General features: G+C 42.5%; 1 long non-coding RNA gene across 1 annotated transcript in view; it reads left to right on the forward strand.

Moving 5' to 3' along the window:
- Positions 1–20,967, forward strand: part of LOC143997652 (uncharacterized) — a 106,869-nt gene that overhangs the window by 68,767 nt on the left and 17,135 nt on the right. The window contains exon 2 of the long non-coding RNA XR_013277715.1: positions 14,538–14,629. This is a non-coding gene — a long non-coding RNA (uncharacterized LOC143997652). The remainder of the gene's footprint in view (positions 1–14,537; positions 14,630–20,967) is intronic.

The raw sequence follows: 20,967 nt of genomic DNA on the forward strand, positions 1-20,967 counted from the left end.
CTTTCCCATATTGAGTCTGAATATTCAGAAAGAAACAAACCACGTATGTCTACTTGTAAATAAGGAGTGAAAATACTGATAGACATGCACCTTGCAACAACGTCCCATCGCACTGTAGTGCAAGCAGGCTGCCTACGCGAGAGATCCAAATTTAGGAGCAGTGCAGCATTGTTGCCACCCCATCACAGGAAGCTTCATTAGAAACTTGGTCTTTATTGGCAGGATCATTGTTTTCCTTTTCTTTTTTTTTTTTGGGGGGGGGGGGTAATAGACACTTTGCAAGTGTCTATTAACTCTTTGCAAGCTTGAGTAAGGCTAATAAAGTGTACAATCCAATGTATAGTATCTGGGGGGAGACTTTCCCATATTGAGTCTGAATATTCAGAAAGAAACGAACCACGTATGTCTACTTGTAAATAAGGAGTGAAAATACTGATAGACATACACCTTGCAACATCATCCCATCCCGCTGTAGTGCAAGCAGGCTGCCTACGTGAGAGCTCCAAATTTAGGAGCAGTGCAGCATTGTTGCCACCCCATCACAGGAAGCTTCATTAGAAGCTTAGTCTTTACTGGCAGGATCATTGTTTTTTTTTGTTTTGTTTTTTTTGGGGGGGTAATAGGCACTTTGCAAGTGTCTATTAACTCTTTGCAAGCTTGAGTAAGGCTAATAAAGTGTACAATCCAATGTATAGTATCTGGGGGGAGACTTTCCCATATTGAGTCTGAATATTCAGAAAGAAACGAACCACGTATGTCTACTTGTAAATAAGGAGTGAAAATACTGATAGACATGCACCTTGCAACAACGTCCCATCGCACTGTAGTGCAAGCAGGCTACCTACGCGAGAGATCCAAATTTAGGAGCAGTGCAGCATTGTTGTCACCCCATCACAGGAAGCTTCATTAGAAACTTGGTCTTTATTGGCAGGATCATTGTTTTCCTTTTCTTTTTTTTTGGGGGGGGGGGTAATAGACACTTTGCAAGTGCCTATTAACTCTTTGCAAGCTTGAGTAAGGCTAATAAAGTGTACAATCCAATGTATAGTATCTGGGGGGAGACTTTCCCATATTGAGTCTGAATATTCAGAAAGAAACGAACCACGTATGTCTACTTGTAAATAAGGAGTGAAAATGCTGATAGACATGCACCTTGCAACAACGTCCCATCGCACTGTAGTGCAAGCAGGCTGTCTATGCGAGAGATCCAAATTTAGGAGCAGTGCAGCATTGTTGCCACCCCATCACAGGAAGCTTCATTAGAAACTTAGTCTTTATTGGCAGGATCATTGTTTTCCTTTTCTTTTTTTTTTTGGGGGGGGGGGGTAATAGACACTTTGCAAGTGCCTATTAACTCTTTGCAAGCTTGAGTAAGGCTAATAAAGTGTACAATCCAATGTATAGTATCTGGGGGGAGACTTTCCCATATTGAGTCTGAATATTCAGAAAGAAACAAACCACGTATGTCTACTTGTAAATAAGGAGTGAAAATACTGATAGACATGCACCTTGCAACAACGTCCCATCGCACTGTAGTGCAAGCAGGCTGCCTACGCGAGAGATCCAAATTTAGGAGCAGTGCAGCATTGTTGCCACCCCATCACAGGAAGCTTCATTAGAAACTTGGTCTTTATTGGCAGGATCATTGTTTTCCTTTTCTTTTTTTTTTTGGGGGGGGGGGTAATAGACACTTTGCAAGTGTCTATTAACTCTTTGCAAGCTTGAGTAAGGCTAATAAAGTGTACAATCCAATGTATAGTATCTGGGGGGAGACTTTCCCATATTGAGTCTGAATATTCAGAAAGAAACGAACCACGTATGTCTACTTGTAAATAAGGAGTGAAAATACTGATAGACATGCACCTTGCAACAACGTCCCATCACACTGTAGTGCAAGCAGGCTACCTACGCGAGAGATCCAAATTTAGGAGCAGTGCAGCATTGTTGTCACCCCATCACAGGAAGCTTCATTAGAAACTTGGTCTTTATTGGCAGGATCATTGTTTTCCTTTTCTTTTTTTTTGGGGGGGCGGTAATAGACACTTTGCAAGTGTCTATTAACTCTTTGCAAGCTTGAGTAAGGCTAATAAAGTGTACAATCCAATGTATAGTATCTGGGGGGAAACTTTCCCATATTGAGTCTGAATATTCATAACGATATGAACCGCGTATTTGTCTACTTGTAAATAAGGAGTGAAAATGCTGATAGATAATGACCTTGCAATATCGTCCCATCCCACTGTAGTGCAAGCAGGCTGCCTATGCGAGAGCTCCAAATTTAGGAGCAGTGCAGCGTTGTTGCCACCCCATCACAGAAAGCTTCATTAGAAGCTTGGTCTTTACTGGTAGGATCATCGTTTTTCTTTTCTTTTTTTTTTGGGGGGGGGGGGGTAATAGGCACTTTGCAAGTGCCTATTAACTCTTTGCAAGCTTGAGTAAGGCTAATAAAGTGTACAGTCAAATGTATAGTATCTGGGGGGAGACTTTCCCATATTGAGTCTGAATATTCAGAACAAAACGAACCACGTATGTCTACTTGTAAATAAGGGGATAGACATGCACCTTGCAACATCGTCCCATCCCACTGTAGTTCAAGCAGGCTGCCTACACGAGAGCTCCAAATTTAGGAGCAGTGCAGAATTGTTGCCACCCCATCACAGGAAGCTTCATTAGAAGCTTGGTCTTTACTGGCAGGATCATATTTTTTTTTTTTGGGGGGGGGGGGGGTAATAGGCACTTTGCAAGTACCTATTAACTCTTTGCAAGCTTGAGTAAGGCTAATAAAGTGTACAATCCAATGTATAGTATCTGGGGGGAGACTTTCCCATATTGAGTCTGAATATTCAGAATGAACTGCGTATGTCTACTTGTAAATAAGGAGTAAAAATGCTGATAGACATACACCTTGCAACATCATCCCATCCCGCTGTAGTGCAAGCAGGCTGCCTACGTGAGAGCTCCAAATTTAGGAGCAGTGCAGCATTGTTGCCACCCCATCACAGGAAGCTTCATTAGAAACTTGGTCTTTATTGGCAGGATCATTGTTTTCCTTTTCTTTTTTTTTTTTTTGGGGGGGGGGGGGGTAATAGACACTTTGCAAGTGCCTATTAACTCTTTGCAAGCTTGAGTAAGGCTAATAAAGTGTACAATCCAATGTATAGTATCTGGGGGGAGACTTTCCCATATTGAGTCTGAATATTCAGAAAGAAACGAACCACGTATGTCTACTTGTAAATAAGGAGTGAAAATACTGATAGACATGCACCTTGCAACAACGTCCCATCGCACTGTAGTGCAAGCAGGCTGTCTATGCGAGAGATCCAAATTTAGGAGCAGTGCAGCATTGTTGCCACCCCATCACAGGAAGCTTCATTAGAAACTTGGTCTTTATTGGCAGGATCATTGTTTTCCTTTTCTTTTTTTTTTTTGGGGGGGGGGGGGTAATAGACACTTTGCAAGTGCCTATTAACTCTTTGCAAGCTTGAGTAAGGCTAATAAAGTGTACAATCCAATGTATAGTATCTGGGGGGAGACTTTCCCATATTGAGTCTGAATATTCAGAAAGAAACAAACCACGTATGTCTACTTGTAAATAAGGAGTGAAAATACTGATAGACATGCACCTTGCAACAACGTCCCATCGCACTGTAGTGCAAGCAGGCTGCCTACGCGAGAGATCCAAATTTAGGAGCAGTGCAGCATTGTTGCCACCCCATCACAGGAAGCTTCATTAGAAACTTGGTCTTTATTGGCAGGATCATTGTTTTCCTTTTCTTTTTTTTTTGGGGGGGGGGGGGGGGTAATAGACACTTTGCAAGTGTCTATTAACTCTTTGCAAGCTTGAGTAAGGCTAATAAAGTGTACAATCCAATGTATAGTATCTGGGGGGAGACTTTCCCATATTGAGTCTGAATATTCAGAAAGAAACGAACCACGTATGTCTACTTGTAAATAAGGAGTGAAAATACTGATAGACATACACCTTGCAACATCATCCCATCCCGCTGTAGTGCAAGCAGGCTGCCTACGTGAGAGCTCCAAATTTAGGAGCAGTGCAGCATTGTTGCCACCCCATCACAGGAAGCTTCATTAGAAGCTTAGTCTTTACTGGCAGGATCATTGTTTTTTTTTGTTTTGTTTTTTTTGGGGGGGTAATAGGCACTTTGCAAGTGTCTATTAACTCTTTGCAAGCTTGAGTAAGGCTAATAAAGTGTACAATCCAATGTATAGTATCTGGGGGGAGACTTTCCCATATTGAGTCTGAATATTCAGAACGAACTGCGTATGTCTACTTGTAAATAAGGAGTAAAAATGCTGATAGACATGCACCTTGCAACATCGTCCCATCCCGCTGCAGTGCAAGCAGGCTGACTACGTGAGAGCTCCAAATTTAGGAGCAGTGCAGCATTGTTGCCACCCCATCACAGGAAGCTTCATTAGAAACTTGGTCTTTACTGGCAGGATCATTGTTTTTCTTTTCTTTTTTTTGGGGGGGGGGGGGGTTATAGGCACTTTTTAAGTGCCTATTAACTCTTTGCAAGCTTGAGTAAGGCTAATAAAGTGTACAATCCAATGTATAGTATCTGTTTTTCCCAGTAAAGCTGTAACATCATATTGTCCAGCTCTGGGATTAGCATCATTCGACTTACAAGAAGCATCTCTCTAGTCCCTAATTAAAGAGAACCACGTCCAGCATGCGGTGATGAAGCACGGGGCAGATCCTGCTTGCAGCGGCATTCTTCTTTCCCTCGCAGCACGACAGCCAATTCCTTTTATTTACAGCCTTCTTGAGGCTACTAATATGGAACGTTTTTCATCCACTCTCGCTTGGTTAACACAGCGGAATCAAAGTGCCGAGCGGAAGCCCACAAGGTCGGCAAATGAAGTGCGCGTAAAAGTAAGTTGTCTGTGTAATCTCAACGTTTAATGAAATACAACAAAACGACATAACAAAATGTCACCAAATGTCAGAACAAATGCTGCAAGCCTGGTTTGAAACACACATACAGGTAATAGGTAGCGCGCTACCATTAGAGAGTGCGGGACACACACACGTTATAGAAGACTTGGTGTTCTGACAGTTTTACTGCAAATCCCGCAACAATATAACACAACTGCCACAAGAAAAACCCTTCTGGGCTAGAAGGCACTTAAAGAACAACTGTCAATCCTTTCATTTGTAAATACATTACATTTGTAATGTATTTTTACACACAGTATCTCACAAAAATGAGTACACCTCTGACACAGGATACCCCAGGGCGTGAAATATAAGGACCAGCCGGTGTTCTGCCAGGGACCCCCTCATGGGAGTTTGGACTTACAGTGTCTCACAAAAGTGAGTACACCCCTCACATTTTTTGTAAATATTTTATTCTATCTTTTCATGTGACAACACTGAAGAAATGACACTTTGCTACAATGTAAAGTAGTGAGTGTACAACTTGTATAACAGTGTAAATTTTTTTTTTTTTTTTTTTTTTTTAAATCGTTTTTATTAGGTTTTCTGATTTCCATGTGATACAAAGAAATAATAAAAGGAAAAAGGGAAATAAACCATTATAAATGACAGTGATCTGTGGTTGTTATTACATATCGATAACTGATACCAATTGAAGTAAATCAAAAAAAAAAAAAAATCAATCAAAAGAGATCAATCAAAAGAAAAGAAAAGGAAAAATAAAGAGAGAAAAATAAAAGGAATAATCAGAACAACGTAGTTCAAGGAGATCACCAAATATTATAGAACATTATTGAAATTCGCTTACAAGTAACAGCACATTTTCCATCTACTGGCTTTTCTCATGAATCCACAAGTATGAACTCGAACAGTCACATTTAAGGATCAACCTGGAATTCTAGTCGATCAGCATCCCTTATATTACTCGGACCTCTGTGTGGCTCCCTCCGCACCCCAAATTGGGATCACGCTGTGACGGAGAGGCCACACAGAGTAGAGTTAAATGACATTAAATGGGTCAGGGAGTGATGGACGTTCGATTTGGGATCTGTTCAAGGTATCCTGCTGCTAATAAAAGTAGTGATTATTTCTTATACCACTCTGTCCAACATTTCCACTGTAAATCAAATTTTTTACCACAAGATTTCCTGAGAGCTAGTAATCGTTCATAATGATAATTTAGATTTATTTGAACTAGAACTTCTGATGGATTTGGGGATAGTACACTTTTCCAATGTCGGGCTATAACCAACTTGGCCGTGATAAGGAAGTGTGTCACTACTATACGGAACTCGGGTGGGTAATTATCAATACCTATATGGAGAATTGCTAGAGCCGGGTTTGGGGACTGCAGCACCCCTGTAATTTCTGCAAGTATATTGAATAATTTCCTCCAATAACTAGAAACGTTTTTGCAGTGCCAAAATATATGTAGTATGGTGCCCACATTGCCGCAGTCTCTCCAACATAGAGACGAGTGAGTGGAGAACATTCTGGCTAATTGGTGGGGGGTTCTATACCATTTATGTAAGATCTTCTGTGTGAGTTCCCAATGGCTAACACAACGTGAGGCTTTATAGTTATATCTGAGGGAAGAGCTCCATTGGCTAATGTTGTAGCTTTGATGTAAGTCGTTCTCCCAAGTAAGCATAGAGGGAGATTTCATTAGGAGTTGTTTGTGTTGTAGAGTGTTATATAGAAGGGAGATACCTCTGTCTCTGGAGTTGTGAGAAACATAATATTGCCATATAAGTGTTTGAATTTCAATGGTTGGTGGTGGGGATCTTGATAAGAATGATGATACCTGGTTGTATAGAAATTTGCCGGTTTGGGGCAGTTTGAAGTCGATTCTCAAGGATTCGAATGATTTTAGTGTTCCCTGGTTGTATAGCTCATCTACCCATGCTATTCCGGAATTTTCCCACGTGGCGATGTTGCTGTACGGAAGTAGTATAGTTAAAGTTTGAATCGGGAGTCTAATATTAGTGGAAGGCTTCCCCATCAATTGCTGTTGACAGAGATGTCTCCAGGCTGCTATGGTCGCTACGATAGGAGGGGAGAGATATGTCAAGGGTCTGAGTTTCCAAGTGTCTGCTAGGAGAAGGAGACTAATAGGGTGGGTGTTTGTAATAGATGCCTCAATGTCTACCCATAGTTGTTCAGGGTTGGGGAGGAACCAAAGTTTCGCCTGTGCTAATATAGCCGCCCAGTAGTAATCTTTAATGTCAGGGAGGCCCATGCCTCCTGCTTTCTTATGCTTTATAAGTTTGTTAATTGGGCATCTGGCTCTCTTGCCTTGCCAGATGTACTGCTTAAGAAGTTTTGTTAATTCATGGAAATGTGAGGCTTTATATGGTATTGGAAGAGTTCTAAATACGTAGAGAATTTTTGGCAGAATTAACATTTTATATGATGCTATTCTGCCTGCCCACGACAATTCAGTGCGTGAAATTTTGGAAAGGGTGTTTTTAACGTCTTGTAGGAGGAGAGATTTCATATTGACATCTGCTAACTGGGGTAGATTTGCTGTTAATAGAATGCCAAGGTAGGGGATCTGCGTAGAAGTCCATATATAAGGGTACGTTTTTTTCAGGTGGGAGCTCGTGTGAGGGTTTAGACCTAGATCTAGTATAAGGGATTTGGTAAAATTTACCTTGTAAAAGGATATCTGTCCAAATGTTTCTAAGATAGCATGTGTAAACGGGAGGGATACTACCGGATTCGATAAAAACAAGATGATATCATCTGCGAATAAGTTCACTATGTGTTCTTTTCGTTTGGTTTTTAGTCCTGAAATTTGTGGGTGGGTTCGAATGGCCTCCGCCAGGGGTTCTATCATCAGATTAAAAATTAGCGGTGATAAAGGGCACCCCTGACGGGTGCCATTCGATATATTGAAGGATTTGGATAAGAGCCCCATGGTAAAGACTTGGGCAGAGGGATTGGAGTAGAGCGCTAAAATGGCCGACAGGGCTTCATTTTGAAAGCCAAATTTTCGTAGAGTCGCTTCCATATATTCCCACTGGACCCTATCGAACGCCTTCTCTGCATCTATTGAGAGAAGCAGAGAAGGCGTTCCCCGAGCTCGAGCTTGGTGGATGATATTCAATAGACGTCGTGTAGCGTCTGAGGCTTGCCTCCCCTTCATGAATCCGGTTTGGTCCGGACCCACCAAGGTAGGCATAATATCATAAATTCTGTTTGCTATCACTTTCGCATATAACTTAACGTCTCCGTTGAGAAGAGAAATAGGGCGGAAGTTAGCTGGGGTATCTGAGGGTTTCCCTGGTTTGGGTAATGTAATGACATAGGCCTTTAGCATTTCAATAGGGAAAGATCCGGTTTTCCTAGCTATATTGAATATGGATATTAAGTGTGGGGATAGTATGGTACTGAAATGTTTATAGTAGGCATTGGAGAGTCCATCTGGGCCTGGGGACTTTCCCAGAGGCAGTGATCGAATTGCTTTCTCCACTTCCGTTGGGGTGAATGGGGTTTCCAACTCCTGGAGTTGTGTTTGTGATAGTGAAGGTAGACGGATTTTGGCTAAGAAGGAATCTATACTCTCTTTTGTAGGTGTATTCGTGTTTGGGTCCAGGTGTAAGTTATAAAGGGAAGCATAATAATCTGCAAATGCATCCACAATTGCCTGAGGGTGTTCTATTTTTGCCGAGGTTGTGGGGTGGAGCAGGTATGGGATCGAGGTTTTGGAGCGTTTATCCTTTAACCGGTTGGCCAGAAGCTTTCCCGCTCTATTGTGGTTCCCATAGTAATTTATTTTGAGTCTTTTCATAGCTTGTTCGTGTTGAGCACAGTACCATTCCCTTATTTTGTATCTCACCTGAAATAGTTTATCGGCTAGGTCCGGGGAAGGGTTAGATTGGTTTGTTTGTTCTAAAGAGCGTAGTTCTTTTAATAGATCGTTTAGTGTAGCAGATCGAGATTTAAGAATTTTGGAATTGAGTTTTATCAGAACTCCCCTTATATAAGCCTTATGGGCGTTCCAGTTGGTGAAGGGACTAGTACACTCAGGGTCATTAAATCTAAAGTACTCTTCCAAATGTTGGGAGATTTCTATTTGGAGTTTTGGGTCTTGCAATATCGACTCATTATTCCTCCAAATACGAGACGGAACTTGGGATCTGGTCCCTGCAATGGAAATCAACACAGGGGCATGGTCTGACCAGGTGATATCTAGAATAGAAGATTTTGTGACCTTGTGGAGCAGCTCCCCATCTGTAATAAACATATCTAATCTGGAGTAGGAATTAAATCTTGGTGAATAGTATGTGTACGATCTCTCGTTTGCGTTTAGGCAGCGCCAGGCATCGTACAATCCTTCCTGTAGTAGGAGTTCACGGAATTTAGGAAAATGGTTCCTGACTCCAGATGAGGTATCTAAGTCTTTATCGAGGATCATATTAAAATCCCCACAAATCAGTAAACTTCCAACTCGCATCAACTCCATTCGTTTAACGACTTTCTTAAGGAACCTCAGTTGGTGCGAGTTGGGAGCATATATGCAAGCTAGAGTAATAGGGATCTTATTGACATTACAAACCAATATAATGAACCTGCCATTGGGATTGATAAAGGAATCTTTAAGGTCAAAGTTCACCGAATCTCTCACGGCTATCATGACTCCCCTTTTCTTTGCCACTATGGAGGAGCGGAAGATGGATGGAAAGTTCTGGTGTGTGCAAAGCGGCGTGGACAATTTGTGAAAGTGGGTTTCTTGCACTGCTAGAATGTCAGCTTTCTGTTTGATTGCTTCAGTCCAGAGGGATCGTCTTTTAGCAGGATGGTTAAGTCCGCGCGCGTTAAGCGTTAGAATGTTAATATTCATGAGTTCAAGTCAGAGAGCGATATATAATCTCGTGGTTATATAAGAATTGGTTTACGGTCCAGGACATAACGTGTTTTGTAGAGGTGTAGTATCTTGGGCCCAAATTGCGAGGTAAAACCATAACAATTAATGTGCTGCCTCTGTTTGGAGAAGTCTCGTATTTACGCAGGTTGTGTCCATGAGGATCGGAGTATAGCAGGTAGGGATACAATGAACCATGGATAAGTAGAATTCGTGGGGATATCAGAATTCTGTTCAGGTCCTTATGCCAGTACCATGACATGTGTAAGCGCCAAATAGAACGTGAAAAGAACACAATCGGAACAATGAAGAAAAGAAAAAAAGAAAAAAAATGAAAACAGGAAAACTGGGGTAAGAAACAAGACCCATACGGGTCAGGCAATATGAATGCCCAGAGTGGGGGTTCACGGTACGATAACATGTACCAGGAATGCTCAGGGAACTTATTTGGAAGCTATGGAGAGGATGACCATGCTGTAAGAACTCAAGTGTGAAGAGCTCTGGATCTACGATGTGGTTTTACTTGCCAATCGGGATGCAATTTGGTCGGCAGTCTGGTGGACGACTGAGATGGGTCCGGATGAAGGTCTGGCGGTAGGATCTGCCAGGTTCTCAAGAGATGCAGCCCTTCCTCTAGTGATTGGATAAGATGGGTGGAACCGTTGAATGTCACTTGCAATTTGGCGGGGTACTTCCATTTATATAGGATCTTGTGGTTCCGCATGGCTTTGGTTACTGTCGCCAAGTTACGGTGAAGTTGTAAGGTGTGTTGTGAGAGGTCTGGTAAAATCTGGAGATTGGAGGCCGCCTCCGGGATGTTTTCACCTTTTCTAAGCGTCTCCAGGATTTTTTCTTTGGTATGAAAGAAGTGCAGTCGGAGTAATACATCCCGGGGTATTTCCTGGGGTAAAAACGACGGTTTGGGGACCCTGTGGATCCGGTCAATCGTCAGATCTAGTGGAGACAGTGATGGGACCATTGCTTGGAAGAGGTCCTGGGCGTAGGATGGTAGTTGTTGTGTTAGGATTGTTTCCGGGACCCCTCGGATCTTTAGATTGTTTCTACGGGACCGGTCCTCAAGGTCTGCCATTTTTAGTTGCATTTTGTCGATAGTTTCTTGTTGCATTGCGTGCGAGTCCACCAACGCATTAAAAGATGAGGTGACGTCGCTCATTCTGGTTTCCACTTGGTGCACTCTTCCCCCCAAGTCATTAATCTCAGCTCTGCATTGATGTAAGCAGGCTGCCATGTCGGATTGTAAGGATGACCTCAGTAGCATTAACAGTTCTTTAAGTGTGGTGTCAGAGATAGGCTGACCTGTAGTCGGGAACTGTGCGAACGGATCCACGTGCGGTTGTATTGTCGCACCTCCACCAGTCGAATCGGTCGTTTCCAAATCCGTTCGGTTAGACGCTCGTGTAGGGTCAAGTCTAGGTTTAGACTTGACAGGGCTTCGTGACGATGGGGAAACGTTCGGAGAGTCCGAATCAGAGGATTGTGTACCTGTTTCCGCGTCCATCTCCACCGAGTGTTCCGCTCCAGGCTTCGTCTTAGTTGACGATAGATGGTGAGAGCGTCGCTCTGCGTGTCGGCCTCCTCCGCCATCTTTCTGTGGCCCGCGGCCTACCGCTGGAAAGAAATCCGGTAATTTCATGGTGCTGGCCGGGTGTTGTGTTCTCCTCCGCATGTTCGCTGGATCGGCGGGGGTCTCCCACGTCGCTGGTGTGCGATGTGCCGGCCGTGTGATGCAATTAGCGGGCTTGAGGGTTAAACTTCCCTGAGCATTGAGCGGAGCTCTTTCAACAAGCGGCCATCACGTTGCGCGGTCGCCTAACAGTGTAAATTTGATGTCCCCTCAAAAGCCCACCCCCCCTCCCCAGTTAGAATCACTCCCTTGGACACACTTAACCCCTTCATCGTCCCCTAGTGTTTAATCCCTTCCCTGCCATTATCATTTACGTAGTAATCAGTGCATTTTTATAGCACTGATCGCTGTAGAAATGTCAATGGTCCCAAAAAAATGTCCGATGTGTCCGTTGTAATGTCGCAATCCTGTTAAAAAACGCAGGTCACCACTATTACTAATAAAAAAAAATAATAATTATAAAAATGCCATAAATCTATCCCCTATTTTGTAGACACTATAAGTTTTGTGCAAACCAATCAACAAACGCTTATTGCAATTTTTTTTTTACCAAAAATATGTAGAAGAATACGTATCGGCCTAAACTGAGGAAACATATATATTTTTTATTTATTTTTGGGGGATATTTATTATAGCAGAAAGTAAAAAAAAAATTTTTTTTTTCAAAATTGTCGGTCATTAATAGTTTATAGAGGAAAAACTAAGTACCGCAGAGGTGATCAAATACCAAAAAAAGAAAACTCTATTTGTGTGAAAAAAGGACGTCAATTTTGTTTGGGTGCAACGTCGCACGACCGCGCAATTTTCAGTTAAAGCGACTCAGTTCCGAAATGCAAAAATTGCTCTGTTCAGGAAGGGGGTAAATTCTTCCGGGGCTGAAGCGGTTAATAACAAACCATTAAAAGTAAATGCCTATACTGTTTAAAATCCAGTAATACACTGTCTCACCCTGCTCTTCACATGTTCAGTTGCTCTCTTTTTAGGCACTGCGCCAAACTTGTAGAGGCCGCTCTGCAGACATCCTAAAGATTTACTGCTGTTCAGGGGCAATGGGCTTCAGCAAAATGGCAGCCTCCAGCAAGAAGAAACAATAAACATGCTGGATGCAATTTACAGCACCCACTAATTTTGGTAGCATAACCGCTTGCTGACTTTATCACTTAGATTTACGGCAGCAAGGTGGCTCTACTGCACTGTATCATGTACCTAGTACACGATCCAGCCCTTCTGGGTTGGGGCTGCGCAGGTGCACTGCCTGCGGCCCGCCCCACGTTGTGATAATTCACAGCAGGAGCCAATCAGCGGATACTGTGGACTCGATGTCCACCGGCACCCGCCAATTGTTCGTTACACAGGCCTAACTGCAGTCTACCTATGTAAACAAGGCAGATTGTTGTTCTGTCAGTAGGGAAAGCATTTATTCTCTGTTCCTGCAAAGCTGGTACATGGATCTACAGTATGCCTCCCCCTAGTAAAAGCACCTTCCACAGTTTCTTAAAACCTATATGCACACATTTAACCCTTTGATTGCTCCTGCTCTGTCAGTATCATTAGTACAGTGACAGTGCATTTTTGAACACTGATCCCTGTATTAGGGTCACTGGTCCCCCAAAAAATGTCAGAAGTGTTCCAACTGCCCACCGTGATATTGCAGTCCTGCTATAAGTCACTGATCGTCACCATTACTAGTAAAAAAAATAAATAAAAAAAATAAAATAAAAGTATCCCGTAGTTTGTAGACTCTATAACTTTTTCACAAACCAATCAATATACGCTTATTGGGATTTATTTTATTTTTTTACCCAAAACATGTAGCAAAATACACATTGGCCTAAATTGATAAAGAAATTAGATTTTTTAAAAAAAATATTGGATATGTTTTATAGCAGAAAGTAAAAAATATTGTTTTTTTTTATTTTTTTAAATTGTCGGTCGTTATTTGTTTATAGTGCAAACACAAAGTCCTGACCTCAACCCGATAGAACACCTTTGGGATAAATTAGAGCATAGACTGTGAGCCAGGCCTCCTCGTCCGCATCAGTGCCTGACCTCACAAATGCTCTTCTGGAAGAATGGTCCTACAGAATGGTCAAACATCATCAAACATTCCCATAGACCAGTGATGGCGAACCTTGGCACCCCAGATGTTTTGGAACTACATTTCCCATGATGCCCATGCACTCTGCAGTGTAGGTGAGCATCATGGGAAATGTAGTTCCAAAACATCTGGGGTGCCAAGGTTCGCCATCACTGCCATAGACACACTCCTAAGCCTTGTGGACGGCCTTCTCAGAAGAGGTGAAGCTGTTATAGCTGCAAAGGGTGGGCCAACTCATGATTGAACCCTACGGATGCCATTAAAGTTCATGCGTGTGTAAAGGCAGGCGTCCAAATACTTTTGGTAATATAGTGTATGTAATATATATATATATATATATATATATATATATATAGTGTATAATATAATATATAATATAATATGTATAATATAGTGTATGTATCAGCATTTGTCATTTATATGCAGCCATACAGTGATTTTTTTTTTTTTTTTTTTTACCCCCTGTGACATTTACACACAATGAATGAGCCATAAGCATAATTTATTCCTAATTTGGATGTCTCATTCTGAAGTTTCAATCAGACAAACCCATCCCAAAAAGGAGCTACTTTTGCTGGGCTCTCTTTAGCCAACCCATAGTTCTCTGGGAATCATTTGTCCTGTATTAAAAATGCTTTTGCAGAGCAATGAGTTTATAGATTATATAAATATATATTATATTATATATATATATATATATATATAGATTATATAAAATAAAAACTTTGAACAGTATTAAAAATTCTACATGTGAAAAATATAATTTCCCTTAAAGACAAATAACTAATGATTATATTATGTATCTTCTTTCCCTTAAAGACAAATAAATAATGATTATATTATTTATCTCATTAAATTCCTTAACATTGTGTGTTGACTTTTTATTTATTTATTTTTTCGTTTTATTTTGTACATTTTATTTTGTCTTTTCCAATTTTGTTGCAAGTTATATTTTCTTTTCCTCCAGGCAGCTTTCCTGAATAACTAAATATCGGTGAGATGAATTCAGATGGAAAAACGACACAACTCATAACAGGTTCTTAGCAGACGGTCTCATAGGTGGGAATAATCGTTCTTGTGTACTTAACAGTACGGCTGATCAATTTTAACATTTTTCAAAGTAAAATAGCAACCCTTAGGTACAAACTGTGTTATTTATTGTGAAATATCCACATGTATCTTCTGCCTTCAATTGTGGGACTTTGGCTGAAATCCATTGTTTTCAATAGGCTCAGTTCTCACTAAGGTGTTGCCCTGATGTGGTCTGGGTAAAAAATGGAACATATTGCATATAAATGCAGCGCAGCAGGCTGCTGAAACATTTTACTTTGCATCAGAGTGTGCTGCAACTTATGTTAAACAAAGAAAATAATGTTTTTTTGACTCCTGTAAATTAAAAAAAAACACACATCAATGGAAAAAAAAAATAAAAAAAAAATTGCATCAGTTAATCCATTCAAATGGCAAATTAATGCAAACCCCCCCCCCCCCCAAAAAAAACCCCAAAAAATATCAATGCACATCAGCGTAAGTGTATTTAGTTCCACAACAGAAGTGGCATGAATCCAACTGATACGTTTTTACTGTACATACAGTACTGTGCAAAAGTTTTAGGCAGGTTTAAAAAAAATGCTGTTAATTAACCCCCTCCTGCCCAGCCTATTGTAATATGATGGCCGAGTGGAAGCTCTGCTATCCACAAACACAACCAATGCCAGATCGCTGTACCGGCCCGCTGCCGGTACTATGAGATCGCTGTGATTAATCAGAGAAGATTACATGACCATTGTACCCAATGAAAGGCTTTGATTCCCGCTTTTTCATTGTGTACTGTTGTGATGAGCTCTGTGATTGCAAAGGAAGACCTCTCTCCATGCCACATGCAAAATTCTAGTAGGAGAGAGAAAGGGGTTGCAGGGGTATACTCTGCTAGTACTGGACTTTAATGGCATGACATGAGACAGAAACTATTATGATAAAAAAAAAATATAATTTTATTTTTAACAGTTTAAAATTCAAAAGGGATGTAAAAGAAAGCACAATAGTATAAAAACATCAAAAGATCGGTACATTAACCACTTAAGCCCCGGACCAATTTGCAGCCCCTTTTTGCGCGGTTGTGCGACGTGGCTCCCAAACAAAATTGGCGTCCTTTTTTTCCCACAAATAGAGCTTTCTTTTGGTGGTATATGATCACCTCTGGTTTTTATTTTTTGCTCTATAAACAAAAATAGAGCGACCATTTTGAAAAAAATGCAATATTTTTTACTTTTTGATACAATAAATAACCCCAAAAAATATATAAAAAAAAACATTTTTTTTCCCTCAGTTTAGGCCAATAAGTATTCTTCTACATATTTTTGGTAAAAAAAATAAGGGATAGTTTTATAGCATTTTTATTATTTTTTTTTTTTTACTAGTAATTGTGACTGCGACATTATGGCGGACACATCGGACGTTTTTGAGACATTTTTGGGACCATTGTCATTTATACAGCAATCAGTGCTATTTAAATGCACTGATTCCTGTGTAAATGACACTGGCAGTGAAGGAGTTAACCACTCCTTTTAGTACAGATAGGGCCAATCACAGCCCACCTGCCCCATGTGATTAGCTGTGGGCAATCACAGTTAATCACAATAGTATACACTGAATCAATAGGTTTCATTCAGAAAAAAAATGCGTGCTTATAACTATAAAAGTCACTTATATACTGTGTGTATATATATATATATATATATATATATATATATGTATATGTATGTATGTATGTGTATATATATATATGTATATGTATGTATGTATGTGTATATATATATATATATATATATATATATATATATATATATATATATATATATATATATAGATAGATATATAGATAGATATATATATATATACACACACAGTATATAAGTGAATTTCATAGTTATAAGCAACCATTTTTTCATTTTTTCTTAGTTATAAGCAACCATATAAAAGTCTGATGGAGCATACACACGGTCCAAAACGACCAAAAGCTCTCATTGGACTTTTGTTGGAGGGATTTCCGATCATGTGTACAGGGCTTAAGGTAAATCGGTAGTGAAGCCTTCAGGCTTAACAGCTGGTTTCCTACTGCACATGGATGAGTTGCACGGTGCATTCTGAATGGTCCTGCCATCTTCTGGGGGGGGGGACACAGGTCCCAGAAGGCATCGGGGGAGGAGGAGGGGCCAGACATCATGCAGGAAGTGGGAGCGGGTACCTGTCAAAACCATGTACCCGCTCCCCCCAAAAAAGTGCCAAAAAAAGTGCCAAATGTGGCAGTGGAGGGTGCGAACAAGCAGCGCTTCCCCTTTTGGTTGGAGCTCCGCTTTAAGTTTTAGGGTGAAAGTTGGATTTAGGGCTTAGTGGATTAAAAGATAAAAAACCTGTATTGAAATTAAAGTGATTGTAAATAATCACCTTTTAAAGCCAGCCATTCCATTTGAAATAAAAATGAAATAAAATAAAATAAAAATGAAAGGAAAAGCATTTGTATAGAGATATAAAGAAAAACATTATAAATACCTTTTCCCCTTTTTATAAGTGATCGCATTCTCTCTGTTCTCAGCTGCATAAGAGCTGGGGGGAGGAGAAGCAACAGCACACTAATCTTCATAGTGAATGGCTGTGCAGCGAGGGGCATGTCAGAACAAGTCTTATCATTGGAGGAGAGCAGGCTGAGGGCCCAGCATAGCTAGAGAACTGACCATGCTGTGATTGCAGGCCTAGTGTGGTCAGTTTTGATGGGAAAGCAGAGGGACTGGCAGGAATACCAGGGATTTCACACAAAGGAAGCAATGCAAAGAGAACAGGAATACTTTCTCATACAAGTACATGATATTGCAGGCACATGTCAGGAATATGAAGTGTTGGGGTAACAAACACTTTAAGTCTGCCATAGCTGAATGCCTTCTAAGAATTCTAGTTGCCCACTGTCTCTTGATTTAATATTTTTTGAGTTAGGTCACTTTAATGCCGCATACACACGACCAGGGGCGGACTGACAACTCACGGGGCCCCCGGGCAATAGGAGATTATGGGACCCCCAGGCAATCGGAGATTATGGGGCCACACAGTATACACAGACATGTTTCTAGTGTCTGAGAAGGTACTGGAGAGGTGGGGCAGCTATAATCTCTGGATTTTTAGACCAAAAGGATATCGGTACGGGACATTTCAGAAACAAATTTTTACATACTGTCCCTGGTTTTACTGAGGCTGGCAAACCCTGATGGGAACCCCTAGTGGCATGGGGCCCTCGGGCAGTGCCCGAGTGGCCCAATGGTCAGTCCGCCCCTGCACACGACCGGACTTTCCGGCAGACTAGGTCTGACGGAATCAGTCCATCGGACAATCAGATCATGTGTGGGATAATCCGATTCGCTTTAATTTCGCTTTAAAAACCGACAGACCTAGAAATAGAACAGGTTTCAAATCTGTCCAACGGACTCGATTCCTATCGGGAAAACCGTTCGTCTGTGTGCTGGCCCGACAGACCAAAAAGGACGCAAGGGAAACTATTGGCTACTGACTATTGAACTTCCTTTTTTAGTCTCGTTGTACGTCATCACGTTCCAAACAAACGGACTTTCGAACTGACTTAGTCCGGTCGTGTGTGGCCGAGTCCGTTCGTTCGGAAAGTCCGTCGGAACTCCGCTGAAAGTCTGTCAGGAAGACAGTCGGACCTAGTCTGCCGGATAGTCCGGTCGTGTGTACGCGGAATAATACGTTTTCAGCAGACTTTAGTAAACTTAAGCCACGTACACACGTAGCGGTATGTCCGACGTACTTAGTCTGGTGGACTTCCGCCAGACTGTCCGTCGGACTTTCCGAACGGGCTACTTGCCCACACACGGCACTTTTTGAGCGGACTAATACGGCGTACTAAGTCTGCCGTACTATCCGTCCTACTTTTGAAATGAACGGACTCACCCACACACGCGGAGGAAAGTCCGCTCATTTCGAGCGCGTCTCCAGGTAGACGGGGCCCGCGAAGGAGACGTCGCTGGCCCCGCCGCCTGGTTTGGACTTAAAGTGGAACCCCAACGGTCCCCCCCAAGTCCACAACAGACCCTTGTCCGAGTGCGCTACCCGGCCAGCCAGGAAAGGGGGGGCGAGCGAGCGCCCCCCCGAGCCGTACCAGGCCGCGTGCCCTCAACATGGGGGGTGCCTTGGGGAAGGGGGGGGGCGCGCGGCCCCCCACCCCAAAGCACCTTGTCCCCATGTTGATGAGGACAAGGGCCTCTTCCCGACAACCCTGGCCGTTGGTTGTGGGGGTCTGCGGGCGGGGGGCTTATCGGAATCTGGGAGCCCCCTTTAATAAGGGGGCCCCCGGATACCGCCCTCCCACCCTATGTGAATGAGTATGGGGTACAATGTACCCCTACCCATTCACCTGTAAAATAAAAGTACAAAAAAAACACAACACACGAGATAAAATACTTTATTGCACAGCTCCGGGGGTCTTCCGTCTTCGGGGGTCTTCTCGCCGGACTCCTCCGCTATCTTCTTGTAGCTCTTTTGCTAGCGGAGGAGTCCGGCTCTCTTCCTCACCGCCGGCCTCTTCATCCGACTTCGGGGGCCTTGTCCCCCTCTTCGGTTCTTCTGCCGGGCCACCGCGCCTTCTTATAGCTCTTTTACAGGCGGTGGCCCGGATTGTTTGGCGGACTTGAGTTTGCCGGACTTTTCCACCGGATTGTTTGATCGTGTGTACGCGGCATTACAGTGTTTATAAAGCCATTTTTAAAAAAAATAACAAACATGTCATACTTACCCGCTCTGTGCAATGGTTTTGCACAGAGCAGTCCCGATCCTGTTTTTTTCAGCGCTCAGGGCCCCTCCCTTCTGCCGAGTGGCCCACAGCAAGATGCTGGCTATGGAGGCACCCATGCATGCTTGCTCCAGAGCCCTGCCTTCCATAAAACAGAGAGCGTGGCTCAGCCCCGCCCCCTGCACCCTCCTCATATGTTGTGATTGACAGCAGCAGGAGCAGGAGGGAGAGACTGGAAGAGCCTCAGCTCTCGTGCACATCACTGGATCGAGATCGGGCTTAGATAAGTATTAGGAGGGCATGAAGGTAAAAAAAAACGTAATCTTTTAGAACCACTTTAAGCAATGCTTAGCTTAGTCAGCATTTCAATTAAGATCTTTGTTTAACTACTTCAGCCCCAGAAGATTTGGCTGCTGAATGGCCAGGCCATTTTTTGCGATTCGGCACTGCATCAATTTAACTGACAATTGCGCGGTTGTGCGATGTTGCACCCAAACAAAATTGACGTCCTTTTTTTCCCACAAATAGAGCTTTCTTTTGGTGGTATTTGATCACCTCTGCGGTTTTTATTTTTTGCGCTATAAACAAAAAAAGAGCGACAAGAGCTACAAAATAGGGGATAAAATTATAGCATTTTTATTATTATTATTTTTTTTTTACTAGTAATGGCAGCTATCTGCGATTTTTATCGTGACTTCGACATTATGGCGGACACATCGGACACTTTGACACATTTTTGGAACCATTGTCACTTATACAGCAATGAGTGCTATAAAAGTGCACTTATTACTGTAAAAATGTCACTGGCAGGGAAGGGGTTAACGCTAGGGGGCGATCAAGGGCTTAAATGTGTTCCCTACTGTGTGTTCTAACTGAAGAGGGGATAGGACTGTCTAGGGGAGATGACAGATCGCTGTCCATACTTTGTATGAACAGACGATCTGTTTCTTCTCCCCTCAGAGAACTGGGATCTGTGTGTTTACACACACAGTTTCCGGTTCTCACTGTGTCACGAGTGACCGTGAGAGCCCAGCGGTCATTGCGCCCGGCACTTGCATTGGGTTGGGGGTGCAAGCAGTGGGCGCGTGTGCGTGCCTCCGGCGGCACGTGCCCCTAGTAGCCACAGGGCGAAGCGACGCAACATAACATTGTTTCGCCCAGCCATGCCATTCTGTCGCAGTAAAACTGCTGCGGCTGGTCGGCAAGTGGTTAACAACCCTATAACAGAATTAAAGTACCCCTTAAACAGACCATCCATGCCAAATGGAAGGTCTGATTTTTGCCAGCCCCCTGCCTCCTGCCCCCCTGTCCCAAACACATATAGCTTTAAAAAGGCCATTTGTAAACAAACAGTTTACCCCCCCCCAAAAAAAAAAAAAAAAAAAAGTACTATTGCCACCTATAGTCAGAGGTTAACAGAGAAGTATGGGTTTTATTTTTTATTAAGAATCATAGTTACCTAGGTGGATGCTGCTTCTGTCCCCGCCGGCTCTAACACTGAGAACCGATTGATCAAACACCGCCGATCACTCAGTTCTCACAACTCCCTGAGCAGAGATCTGGTGACTGTCAGTCATAGGTGTCTGCTCTGCCTCCTCCT

Source organism: Lithobates pipiens, unplaced genomic scaffold (assembly GCF_037356315.1).
Source record: "Lithobates pipiens isolate NorthernLeopardFrog02 unplaced genomic scaffold, aLitPip1_a1.2 Scaffold_19, whole genome shotgun sequence".
In the NCBI taxonomy this organism is placed as follows: domain Eukaryota; kingdom Metazoa; phylum Chordata; class Amphibia; order Anura; family Ranidae; genus Lithobates; species Lithobates pipiens.